This window comes from Triturus cristatus, chromosome 3_1, assembly GCF_964204655.1.
Source record: "Triturus cristatus chromosome 3_1, aTriCri1.1, whole genome shotgun sequence".
NCBI classification, from domain to species: Eukaryota; Metazoa; Chordata; class Amphibia; order Caudata; family Salamandridae; genus Triturus; species Triturus cristatus.
The window spans coordinates 207999033-208013298 of record NC_140583.1 but is presented as its reverse complement, the minus strand read 5'-3'; the positions used below and the strand labels follow the sequence as shown (position 1 = coordinate 208013298).

General features: G+C 45.1%; 1 protein-coding gene across 1 annotated transcript in view; it reads left to right on the top strand.

Annotated features, from left to right (window-relative positions):
• Positions 1-14266, top strand: part of LOC146859935 (carbonic anhydrase 12-like) — a 309381-nt gene that overhangs the window by 110214 nt on the left and 184901 nt on the right. The window lies entirely within an intron of this gene.

Below are 14266 nucleotides of genomic sequence, written 5' to 3'. Positions count from 1 at the left end.
CTCATCAACTGCCTTAGCTTTCACCATGTCGCCGACGCGTTTCGAGGCTAGGACGCCTCTTCTTAATGGGCTCTGAAAGAAAACCGGCATTGAAAGTCACTCCCATAAGCAGGTTTTATTGACAAACACGCCCCCAGTGGGCTAGGCTTGATACGATTATAGTAATCACAGCATTATGGGTCTCGTAGTTCCATGGGAGTGCAATTAAATTCCTTGGATTAAGATTGTAGCTTTTGTTGGTATCCAACATACAAAAAGATGTGTTGAAGTATTTTCATTGTATAGAAGCTGCTCTTTGTGACAGTCTTGATACGTGGTATCAGGGATCTATTGATCCACCGAATTCATTGTTATTCCTAGGTTCTGACTTCTTTTGATGTCATTGGAGTGGTCTTGAGCTCCTATGGCCATATAGCAGTACAATGTTATTTTTGCCTCTCTCCACAGGTTATGATCTGTCTTTGTGGCGTTAAGATTTAGGTCATTACTCATTTTTAATGCATTTAGGGTATGAGAGCATCATTAGGTTATGATTTTAGAGGTCTTGTGGGCTATCCATTTTCAGAATGACTTGCAGATCCTCTGCATAGTTGTAACAGGTGAGGTTGAGTGACCCGATCAGGCCAAGAAAGGGGGTTCAGTAGATGTTGGATTATAGGAGAGAGAGGATGAACCCCTGAGGGACACCGCAGAGTTGGGTATGAGGAGCTGATGTGAAAGGTGGTGGGTATATATTCAATGTAGTAGTGTGTGATGTGGACAGTGACAGATTGTGCTGCTTTGTCCAGAAGCAATAGGGTGTCCACTCCATACTTGTACACTGAGTTTCATGTAATTCCAAATGGCTATGTGCCTCTGCATGCTCTGAATCTGTATTGTTGGTATTGTAAAGTCCTTTTCCTTCATGAATTTGGAGGGGTAAAAACTGCTCTTTCAAATATTTTTCCTGGGAACGGGCCATTTTGGTATTGGTCAGTAGGTTGCTGGGTTGGATCGATTGAAGTTTTTATTCTTGAATGGTTCAATGTAGGAGATATTAATCCATGGTGGGAAAGTCTCTTGTTCCAAGGACTCGTTGAGAACGTGTCTAGCTTCTATCCCTGTGCAAATTGTATGAGGTATTTTCTGGGAGGGAAAATGCTATGTAGTGCTGTGAAGAGGGGGTTCACGCGCAGCGCAATTACAGCCAGCAGTTTCAGTGTTTCGGGAGGTTGCTGTCCTTGTGATAGAGCAGCGCACACACAGTTTATTTAATTTGGTGTTTTTGTAAAGAGCAATTGACTATAATGAGGAGATAACAGCGCCTTGGGGTACAGTATTGCTGGTGGAAGGCAAGTGAGATACAGCACCATCCCCTCCTTCCAAGCTCCTCCTTTCCTCTTCCCACTGTGATTCCTGTTTAACACAAACTACTCCTCCCTTTCTCTCCTCCCCATTTCGTTTACTTTCACCTAGCGCCTCCTCTTTGCATTTCAACTCTCCACAGTTACCTTCTCTCTTCTAGTGTCAACCCCCTCTCTCCCTGCCCCTAGCACATCTTCTTCCCTTGACTCCTCCTCTGTCACTGTTCCTCTTGGTCCTCCTCTATCCTGTTCTTAGACCCACTAGATTTGTAGTATCTTCCTTCGACTCGGATCTTGCAGTGTTCCTGGCAATCCACTTTCTCCTCCCCAGGGGCGCAATAGTGACAGTGCAGGAGCCTAGCATTTTGGAGCCGGACAACCTAGCCCTCTTTGCTATTCCTGGAGATCTGTGTGTACCAATCGTGGGCCTCCAACACAGGCGAGACTGAGAGTTGACCCATGGCCCCCGCTATGTCTGCCCCGCCACTTGCACCTGCTTCACTGATGATTACCAGCTGTACCAGGAGCTGGGCAAGTAAGGACCAGCCACCTCCCTCCCTTGCCCCAGTCGCCGCCGCTTCCTAGCAAAGCAAGATATCTGCACCCGTCCGCCAAGTAGAAGCGTCCTTCTTCTAGCTGAGCATCCATCAGTCGTTGAAGATTTTTCCCTCCCCAACCGAAGAGGCTCAGAAGTGAAAGAAAACCATCAACTTCTAACGAGCACAGCCTCTCCACAACCAAGTAATAGCTCCTTAGTACGGAGTTTCCGACTCCTCCTTAAAATCACTACACACCAGCCAAACAGTATTGCCTTTTTAGTAGAACCATTTCACCTCCCTTGTTCGGTGAGCAGTGCCCACCTAACAGAGCCTAGCCATTCCCACAGCAACTGGGACCCACCCCCGTTCAAAGGGATGACCCAACCATACTATCCCTGCCTGTAAAGTGCCTCGTTAGCTAAGAATACTTCGGCTAAATATGATAACCCGTCTTTAGGATCTGCTTCTGAAGTTGGCTGCCTTTACCTTAAAGTCCTATCCAGGGCCGGCTTTTGGCATGGGCAAACTTTAACGAGAGCTGGGGTGCTTAGATTAGAAGGACGCACAGGTAGCTGACCTGCAAGCTGCCTTGGATAATGCTTGCTTTCCAGGCCGCCGGTGCAGTTCATTACCCCCAGGCAGTCTATAAAATCGGGTTCTTAGCTTCTCTCCGATTCCCTTTCTCCCACTCCCTTCCCTATCTCATCCCCTCCCATGGACATTTACCCCCAGTTTACACACTTGACCCTTTTCCACTTACTTGGCTCATCTATTCAGTTGGTAGTCACAGACTGGTCATTGCTCTGGAGTATTCAGCCAGGACGTGATATGCGAGTACAAAAGGGCCCCCATAGCATCACAAATTGGGGGGCGTCCGATGGGGAAGTATGGAGAACATGTCCCCAATATGAGACTGGCCTGCTGCAGCAACACTCCATTCTTTTGCACCCCTTTCACCGTGTGCTCATTTCTCTAGGCCTCCAATCTTTGTCCCTAAACTTGTTTAATCCCTCCTTATGTGGCACAGTTTCACCTACAGATATGGCCTTGCATAACGCCCTTCCCTTTGCCCTGGCCTTGCTTAACCCCTGGGTTCGACTCTTAATAAATAATAACCCTGATTGGCCTGGCCTCTCCCAATTTCTCCCTAAACCTCCAACCCCCCATCCTCCCCGCCCGAAAATCCTGACTACTTTTGTAAAACCCTACCCAACCCAACCCAGGTTAATCCAAGCCTGCTCTAGTCTATTCACTTGCCTGCCCCTGGCATGACCTTGCCTAAATTCCCCTCCCCCAAAAAGAAAATAAATCCATCTTTCCGGTCTCGTCTTTCCTGGGCATTACCTCACACCTTCCTCGACTCTTCGAGCCTTACAAATGTCTTGTTTAATTGACAATTCATCCCCAGTGTGCCCTCACACACTTCACTTCCTCCACTGGTTTTCTTTCTGCAAACTGCTTACATTTTATGTTGACCCATGTCTGACTCTATGCTTCTTCCAGTTCTGTTATTTTTAGCCAACAAGAGTAAGCCTTGTCTGTTCACTTTTCTTATAAAATTGGCCCTACTGGTCCCAGCATGCTATGTGTTGTTGGAGTGTGTCGGCATGGGGGATAATGAGCTGCCTGGGTAAACACTTATAAGGTCCCAAAGTTGAAACCTATTAGCTATGCCAATGCTTGTTTAACAAGAATGTAAACATTTCGGCTTAGTTCATTAATCAACACTTTCTCATTTCGGGAGAGAAGATGTGAAAGAGGCTCAAAACGACAAACACTACTTGTAGCCGCTGGCTGGAATGAGCATAAAAATTTGGTTGAAGAAAGGTACTGTTAAGCTAATAAAATTATATTATTCTAGGTCCAGAATGCTTGCCTGTCGGTTCTTTTCATTCTGGGGCTAATGGCTAGTCCACTGCATGTTCTTATCGTGATGTGATCTGGAGTCCCGATTGCATCAAAAGCAAAAGAATCCTCTGATCCCCAGGATTGTGTTTGTAATCTGATGTCCTGTCACCATCTAACGTGCATGTTTGTTGCTTTTTTGTATTCGCCTGTATATTTGCGTTGTCTAAGGTTGTCTCTTGCAACAGACAGCTGAAACCTGGAACCAACTACCTATTACAATAAAAAATAGTTCCTTGCTACTGTCATTCAGGAAGGCTGTAAAAACCTGGCTCTTTACCTCCTAGTTAGAACATCATATCACCGGCAGCTCCAGACTTTTGCATTAACATCACTCCTGCCACCCCCACTCATAGGGGACCTGTTGCCCAGCACTACTGCCACCCCCACCCATAGGATGGGTGTTGCGCCACACATCCATCATACTCCAACATTATGGATGTCAGAAAAATACATCCCCCCTAACATCATAACAATAGTGTGTAGTCTGTGACAAATGCCCACAACAGTGATTATGACTTCGAACATACAATGTAACTAACAGCACATGTGTGACCAACAAATGAGTGTGCCCTACACAAGGCAAGCATCACTATAGCGCTGTGTCAATGTAAAACTAACACCCCCTCACTGTGTAGAACAAAATTTAAGTGTGGGTTTCCAAACTGCAGCAGATGTTGAGCATTGTGGTAATGGGGTCTAAACCCCCCCTCATCACAGTGACCATAAGGTAAGTGTCATCATGGTCAAAGCTCCAAATAACAAACAGCATGTATGATCCCTGCTCCGAACACATTAAACACTTCTGGGGCAAACTAGTGGTTGTGTCCCATACCCACAGAGATGTGGTGAGGCTAACAGTGCAGTGAAAACAAAACATACTCTCGGCCATGTGCAGACAAGCACCACACATGGGGGCTGACAATGCATACAGTGTACAATGACACAAGAGCAGAAATGACCATCACAAAGCATACACGCATCTCGAAAATAGATACACTAATCAAAACAACCTGTGTAGACTGTAGATGTCAGCTCACAAACTCCCATTCCATGCCAGCAATGGCACCCAACAACCAGGATGAATGTGCACAATGATGTAATATGACTCACAGGGACTGCAGGGAAAATCACAGAAACAGCATCCAGACAATAGCCACCAGCACTGATGCAGATGCACAAACAGGCAGCCTCACACTGCACATCTGACACAATGTGTGTCTGTGTCTGTGTCTCAGTATCCCCAGGCAAATACACAACACATGAGGGGGGCTGAACCACAGTGACACAGCTGTGGACACAGTGCCATACAAAAGTAAACCATCATTGGGACACCCTTAGTGGGCAATCAAGCATTGTGAGCACAACAGACACATGTGACACAAGCTGGAATGAACACCAACTAACACAGCAAGAGACTGACACACAACAGCACTACCCCAGGGACCAGACATTGGGGGGACACAAGCATGCATGACACCTCCACAGTGATGACAAAGGTAGATGTCGTACAAACTGGGAAATCCAGACATGTGTCCTGTGCCACAAACGTACATCACACCTACACAAACACAAATCACTCAGCATGGCCCGTCATCCATGGACAAACGGGAGCTAGGGGCCCATCCATGCAAACATTTACATCAGTCCACCCTCAACACCACAAACCCTGAACTGCAACAATGTGCATCTGTGAAGCCCACATGGACAGGTAACATTGCACATGCACCCATGACAAACACAGGAATGTTGGGAGGAACTAAGGTGCACAGACTCATCACACAAGGACAGTTTACAACCCTGTTGAATGACAGACATACTGCACAGTATGCGGTACATGGCCATGACGTCAAACCTCACATAAACTTCTGAATACCTGCAACAGTCCCAGGGCAATGCAGAACCCAAGGAGAACCACAAGGCACACATGCTGACACCTGCAAACATTACAGCCCTGAACCCGACAAGTGGGAGAAGCCACACACACATACACATGTCTCAATCACTGAAAGGTACCACCTAGGGACAACTACATGATATGGCGAACAAACAAGTGCCTTGGGGAACCCTGGCTGTGTCCCATCTGCGTCTGACCACATTATCACCACTCAGAACAGACAAATCCCAATGATGAAACACCAATTAACAGTAGTGTGTCATGCACCCACACATCTGGTAGCCCATGGCAAAGTTGTGGGATGAACACAGTACCACTCAGCAAGCATCAACAACAGGAACATATCAAGGGAACACTGCCTGTGTATGAAAAGGGATGTGGAAACACACACAAACATGCTCACACAGCACACACCATGGGCCCAGGCTATGTCACGGGACAACACATCTGTGACATAGCCTAAGGGGACCAAATACATTTTACTGCACCAGAATGTACTTCAAAGTCAATAGCATTCTTCATTAAGTCTGAAGATTGTAAAGATGCTTTCAGCATACAATCTAGAAAGTGACAAGGATCTCTTACAGGGAAGCACTTCAGCTCAGGCATCGATTTTGACAGGCCATCATACAATGTTTTCATATATGTAGCTGAATTACTGCAAATACAAACAATATCAGTCCAATCTTTATTGAACTTGGTAGGAACGATTTTCAGCAACATTCCAAGTGACACTGTGTTCCATGTTTACCAAACGCCTTGTGTCATGTTTTCACCACTATCTCAAATGCTTGGTGACAACATTCTTTACATATGTACCTGTCACTATATCTTCCATTGAATGTTTAAAGACTGGGGCGTTTGGCAATTCACTTAGAATCAATATTAACTCACTAAAAAAGGGGGCTGATGTATCCAAGGATTTCACCCATTCTCTCTCTCTGGGTAAACTTAATGCTACATATTAGGAAAGATTCTTATGAAACCAGCCATTTTACATGTCCGTGTAATCAACTGAAGCCAAAATTTAAAATATGATTTTTCTATTGCCCGATTCTCTACAGTTTATAAAATAACTAAATAAGACCTAAAACATGCTTCTAAACACTGCATCTTTAGACCAAAGACCACACAACAACAAAAAAAAGCAGAAGGAAGAAGAGACTATATTTGAGTGACATCCCTAAACAACAAAACTCAAGCAGAGTAATGTTAGCACAATCTTTCTTGATACTACCTTCTATAACAAAGTTACATTGTATTGGCCCCTTCAGGAAGAAATGAAAATGACTCTTTCACTCATCTTTTCCTTTCTTTGAATGGCACTTAGTTTGTGGTAGCAAAGGTGTTTTTTTCAGTTTTTATATGTTTACACCGGTAATGGCTATTTTCCTTTCGGTGGGGTTTTATCAGTTATTATAGGTTTAAACCTAAAACCAGATAGCCTAATCATGACATACCCAGTTAGCTGCAAAGGATGACATGGATACCGACCAGAATAGCATACATATCTCATGGACCACATGGAGTACCTCACATCAACACCTCAGTATTCAACATTGCAAACCAAGCATTACAGGTGCAAGGGCATGCTAAACATCATCAACCTAATGTACAGCTAAATCAAATCAAATCAAAATCAAATCAATATCAACTTTATTCGGTAGTTTTGAAAAAACACCATAAAAGTTCAAATAGAATAAAAACACAGTTACAATTGTATAAAAAAAAAAAAAAAAAAAAAAAAGGTTTAAAAAGATTATTAAAATGTGCATTTTTGGGCACCGCCAGCAATACATGGAAGTAAAAAGTGCATCACAATTTCATTAGGGCAAATTTTTCCAACATGTGCAAAGGCGTACAGTTTTTCTGTTATCTCAGTCCCTTCGTTAATATGTATAAGCGATGTTGTTCGAGGTTATAAATTTGTGCGGTGGCGTATACAAAATTTAAGGTAAGATACAATCGCTTTCGCATAGTTTTCATTTTCCAGAAATTGTAGTGCCAAATACGCTGGGCGACATTGACGGAAACCCCAGAACTTCAAGATAGGGAGTATCCAGCGCTTCCGGGGCTCGCTATAGAATTTGCAGAATAACATTGTGTGTATCGTTGATTGTGGCGATACCAAATCACAAGGGCACATAGAGGTGGTGGAAGTCCTGACATTTTGCTCAGGAAATAGAACTAGTAGATGGAACAAATCAAGTCTGAAGCGGGTAAGCAGCATTCTTTCAAACTGTGTTATTTTAAAATTTAGGTAAGGTTCAGCAGAAAACGCAGTCTGGACTAGCAGGGAATGTTGGACTGATGGCTTGTGGACCTCGGATAATAAACGTAGCTGACGTAAATGAGTTAAACACTCCCTTTTTAAGGTCTTTTTAGGGATTTCCTCTATCAGCGATGGATGGTCAAAGTATTTCCTATATCCAAGATCTGTCAATAACGCCTTGACGTACGACAGCCATTTGATTTTCTTAGCGTGGTCTAGCATTAAAATATCTTGTATAATCGTCCTGGTCAAGTGGCATTGCTCGGTAACCCATATTCTGCGCCACAGCATTATTGGTTGTAGTTTTATGATGTCAGTGATGTAGTCAATGCCCAGCTCAGAGTGGCAGGCATAGGTGGAGCAGGTTTTGGGCACCGCCAGCAAATATCTAAGGAAAGAGTTCTCTATTGTTTGTATTGAGTCCACGTTTTTAAAACCCCAGATCCCCGCCCCATATGTTGCAGTGCTTACACATTTTGCGTTATATATTTGCACTAGTTCTTTAATTTGTCTCTGCCCCAATCTCTGCGAGAAGGTTTTTAGTGATGATGTCTCTCGGAGGAAAATCAATTTTCTTGTATTAATGGCTGGAGTCCATTTGAATTTTTCGTCAATGACAATCCCTAAATAGGGATAGGTTTTAGTCCTATCCAGGTGTTCGCCCTGCGCCATTAACTTCCTGTGTTTTACGTTTCTTTGCTCCCCTGAGTGCATTGTGTACGTTTTTTTTGCGTTTAGTTTCAGGTTTAAACTTGCCATAAAATCACAATATCTGTTCAGGGCCATTTGTAATTCGTTTGATGTTCTTGCTAGAATAACAGCATCGTCGGCATATAGAAGTGCTGGTATCTGCCGACGAACTGTTGCCGGGAGGTCCTTACTGCCTTGTAGCATGGCAACCTCTAGGCCATTCGTGTATAGGGTGAATAAGAAGGGGGCCAATACGCACCCCTGCCTGACCCCCTTTTCCACTCTGAAGCAGTTAGTGAGCTCGCCCTTTGTCCCAAATCTTACCCTGCCAGTGGTGCCTGTATATAGTTCGCGTAAGAAATCCACAATTGGCGTAGGAACGCCCATTTTCAAGATTGTATTCCACAGCATTGAGTGTGACACGCAGTCAAATGCTGCGGAAAGGTCGACATAGGCCATGTGGAATGAGGACCCTTTGGCGTCCAGGTATTTGCTCGCCAGTAGGGACAGGTTTAGAGCCTGGTCAGTTGTTCCTAGTCCCTCCCGGAAGCCATATTGTAGATCGGAAATAATTTTGTGTTCTAAAGCCCACTCCTGGAGGCGGTCAAGTAATATTCGTCCTGCCATTTTGCCTAGGGAGTCCAGGAGGGAGATCGGCCTATAGCATGTTGGACTGTTTCGATCTCCTTTCTTGAAGATAGGTACCAAGATTGATGTTTTCCAAGATTCCAGGATACCTACTTCAGTGGTGGCGTTCAAGACGTTAGTTAGTAGCGGGGTCCAAAGATCTGGAAGGTGTTTAAAAACGTCAACCGGAACGCCGTCCGGGCCTGGTGCTTTGGCTGTTTTTGAAGATTTTAAAGCTTTTTGGACCTCTTCATGGGAGAAGTGAAGATTTAACGGATAGACAATTTGTGGTAGAGGTTCAGGCTGATCTGTGTCTTCGGTCGGGTCTATGGCAAAGACTTTAGTAAAATGGTTCACCCATTCGTGTTGGCTTATAGATACATCAATTGATGGAAGGTTGGATTTCTCTGTTAGGAGTGGGGAACGAACTATCTGCCAGAACAAAGCACTATCGTTAAGTTCCGAGCTTTGGATCAGTTTTGACCATAGTTCAGCTTTTACTTCCTTTTTCCTGTTTTTTAGGGCGGCTGTATACTCTTTTCTAAGTCTGATGATTTCGACTCTGTCCTTATGTTTACTGTTCAGAGCTTCCTTTAGGCGTGTAGATGCTTTAGTACATGCTGTATCAAACCACCCTTTCTTCAGTTGGGGCCTTTGTTTGTGCTTTTTAGTCAATTCTTTTTGTATGGTTGTTGTAATTGATAGAAAGCTTACTATAGTTTCACTAGGGCGGGTAGTGGAATCCAAGCAGTTAATAATATCCGTTTGGTTATTTGTGACAATTTTTTTTGTTGTGGCTTCTTTATCAATATTACCCCACTTCAATGTAAAGCCATTCAAAGAACCTAGCTCTAGATCGCTTTGATTTAGAGCGGTCAGAATGTCATATGGCTTATTCTTTGTTCTTTCAGCGAGGACCATGGTAATGGGGAAATGGTCACTTAAGGGGTTGTTAAAAACCTTAAAATCTTCTACGATGGATCCTATGGGTGATGAGATCAGTATAAAATCAATTATACTTGTTAAACCTCTTCCGTTGAATGTGGGCTGAAATTGAACAGGTGGATTCTTTGTTTCGTTAGCAAAGTTTAGTTCTAGTTCAGCCATGAGTTCATTCATTTTTTCCCCCCCATTAGAGTGTGTAAAATGCGTGAGGTTTGTATCGGACTCATCACTAATACCACATTTATTATTGTCACTATTACTGCATAGATGTAAGTTGAAATCTACGCCCCAGATTGTTATGCATGCCTTTTTGATGTGAATAGTTTGTTGCTTTTGTATTATTGCGGAGATCTCTGGGAGTAGCGTGTTCATAGCGGAGTTGGAGAGGTTATTATAAAAGTTTATAATAAGGTAAAGTCTTTGTTTGGTGACCTTAACTGCTATGATCTGAAAATTTGTATCTAAACTTATGGGAATTATCTCATCCACGGAAAGGGTGTTTTTGATATAAATAACTAAGCCTCCGCTATTTCTGCCAGAAGTTGATTTCGTCGCAGGTGACCAAAAAGTTTTAAAGCCTAGTATATGTATAGGCCTTATGGCCCACGTCTCCTGAAGACAGATACAACCGCTCAAATTGATCTGGGTTAGGAAGGCGGGGTCGATTTTCTTTGCGGAGAGACCTGCGATATTCCAGTAGGTAAAATGAAACTGCAAAGTATCTAAGATAGAGTCAACTGGATTGCCTGCTTTAGCCCTCCGTTCGATGATTTCCTGATTAGTTTGGGTCGGTGTTGCAATTGTAATAACTTCATAATTGATTTTTGAGCACTCCGGTTTAATGAGAGGAAGAGGCAAATGCGTAGGAGTTATTGCAAAGGTGGGATATGAGTTAGATGATGAAGTTGGGTTCGTTTTGGATGATTGTGAGAATTCCCCAATATTGTAAGGGTTGAAAAGTCAATCGTTAAAATCTAAACCAGAAAAGGCATTAAATCTGTTATATATTGGGATGTTAAAGGAAGTAGCTAGCGGGGGAACTGGTTGTCTCCATCGATTATCTCCATTCTCTTGATGGGGAGTATCAGAGAGATAAGGATGGATAGATGGGGGTATGGACGTTTGGCTCTGATGCCACTGGACCGAGCCTGTTGGGTATAGAAACTTAGAGTTCTGGTGAGGGATGGAAGGGTAAGAGGTAATAGGATAAGGTCTTTCTAAAAAAGGATTGGTAGGGGCAGACGGGATGTTGGTGGTTGTATTTAGTAAATGCCTGTAAAAATAACCTAATGGGAGAAGGGTTGTGTTGAATTCCCAAGTAGAGGGTGGTGGTGCTTTGGCTAGTGTCTTTTCGGCCCACTGGGGGTTTCTGAAAGTAATAACTACACAATCCCCCTCGAATTTTTTACGTAAGGGGCCTATCCAACCTACTCTTTGCGTGTGGGAAATTTCCCCTACACATTCTATTGGGAAGTTACAATTCAGGCTTAACCAATGAAGTATCTTATTTTTCAGGGATGTTGTTGTTTCACTCTGTTCTTGCTTAAGTGTTGGAACGTTTACCAATACAAGGGCGTAGGCTCCGCATTCAGGTGGAAGGGTAATGCGTGCCGGTATCTGTCTAGATTTATAAGGTTGTTCGTATGGTATCTTTGGTTGCTGGGATTTTGCATTAAGCTGATTTAGTTGTGTAGGTTTCTGCGCTGGTTTCTGCGAAGCTTTCTGGGATGGTATAGAGGTGCTTACCGTTTGTAAGTTGGCTGTTTGAGTGTTTAAATTAGTGGTAAGTGATGTTATATTGGGCGTGGGAGGTTTGCTTTCGGCAATTATACTGCTACTGTGAGATTTTTGTTTCGGGAGGGTTATTAACGTCGATATGGGTTTCTTGACTGTGACTGTCTTAGAATGGGTGGAAGTCGTGGGAGCCAGAGGAGCTAAGGTGGTAATGGGTGGCATAAGGTGACTAGTGTTGCTGATTAATCTTGCCATCTGTTTTTCGATATTATTTAAGGTTCGCTCTATTGGTGTTAGTTGAGTTTTTATAAGGTCCTTAATTACATCTAGTACTTGTGAGTTAAGCTCAAGATAGTTCGAGTTGGTAGCGCCATACCCCCTGTGATCGTCAGGCGGTACGGTTGCAACAGAGGGGTCGTCCGCGTTTCCCGATGGTGAATAGCTTATGTTATTCCGGTTATTATTGCGGGTCGTCTTTTTGGACCTCAGGCGCCTTGGTGTATTTTTTTGCTTGATCTTGTTCTTGACTACTAGTCTTGTACTATCTTCATTAGAAAAAGGACCCTCCCTTATCTCCTTATCAGTTGTTGTTGGAGGAGCTACTATTAGAAGTGAGGGCTGGGTTAAGAATTGTGGCCCGATCACAGTTGGTAGTTGACTTTGGGTGATTTGGGTGGGGCTAATCATCAAAGTTGGTGTTTTTTCGAGATCATCCAAGGTATCTTCTTCAAGTGATAAGCGAGTGACAGATAGATCAATGCTTGTTGGTATGGTATGAAGTTCAGCACGGGTTTCGCGCAGTAATGGGACATTTATTTCCTGCTGGGTGGGTGTTTTAGCTAGGGCCAAAAGGCCCATTGAGGATCTACGTGCTGCTGCGAGGTCCTGGGAGACGCGTCTCTCTAAGAGGACTATCCCCTGATTGATCGCGTCATTAGCTTTACTGATGAATTGATCGATCGGCCCGATTATGGGACCCGCTCCTTGTGCTGTTTTATTCCTCATTGCCCTAGTTGTCATAGTGGCAGCTGTAATTATGGTTATTATAATCTTACCGGGGCCACGCTGCAGGATGAATAAAGATGGATTTAGTGAGGATGACAATGGATTAGCCCAGACCAGACTTGCCCAGGCTTGAACAGGCCCGCCCTTGGCCCGGGCGTCGACCCGCGATGCGCGTTGGCAGCCTTGCTTAAGACTGTAAGTGGTGAAAGGGGGCAGGGCACTGGGAGGGGGCGCGGCCCGCGCGGGAAGAGAAAACAGCTGATGGTGCTTACGCTGTGGCTCGCAGTCCCGGGGCCGCGCCTCTCACCTCCTCTGCGGCCGCGCTGGTTGAACTCCTTCCTCCTTGGGCAGGTAAACAGATTTGTTGGTAGGCTACTCCTGTAGCGAGTTGTGGGCAAAGTCCAGAACAAATACACAGACCTCTGTGCAACGACAGTCAAAGATTGCACGAATGACAATAGACTGGGAACTGTAACAGCAACAACTTACTTTTGGAACGTAATATCAAGGGGAGAGCCCAGCCCGGCCTGGTCGGCCCCGGACGGCCACAGACGGCCCGCCCTTTGCCCGGGCTTAGCCCGCGCGCGGTCCCGCGACGCGGGAGACACGGCGATCTTTTGTGCGCCTCCTGGCGCGAAACCAGCAACGCGGCTCCCCTGGCGCTTTGAATGATGGGGAGTGTAGTCCCGTCCCCGCTCCGCGGCCGCAGATGGTGTTAGCGGCGGCGGGGGACGGAAAACACTGCAGAAGAAGGCAGTTTGGCAGCGTGGAACGTTTGGATCCCAGGTAGGTCCGCAAGGTCTCAGGAGCAAGAAGAAACCCGCTCAGCAGCAGACACGGCGATCTTTTGTGCGCCTCCTGGCGCGAAACCAGCAACGCGGCTCCCCTGGCGCTTTGAATGATGGGGAGTGTAGTCCCGTCCCCGCTCCGCGGCCGCAGATGGTGTTAGCGGCGGCGGGGGACGGAAACACTGCAGAAGAAGGCAGTTTGGCAGCGTGGAACGTTTGGATCCCAGGTAGGTCCGCAAGGTCTCAGGAGCAAGTTCACAAGGATAAAGAAAAATGCTTTATTCAGCAGATGAAAATTGAAACGTCCGTTCAAACAAAGGGCCAATGGCTACTCCATCATCAAATTACAAGGAGTGAACTTGAGTGACAACTGTCACACATTGCTTGCCTGCACTGGAAGGACAGGGGACATCATCCCGGAGGGGCATACATGGGGGCAGGCCAGGCACCACAGGGAAAGGATCAGGGCGCAGCAGAAGGAGGCAGTGAAGGGGTGGTGGATGCAGGAGAGTCACTTGCAA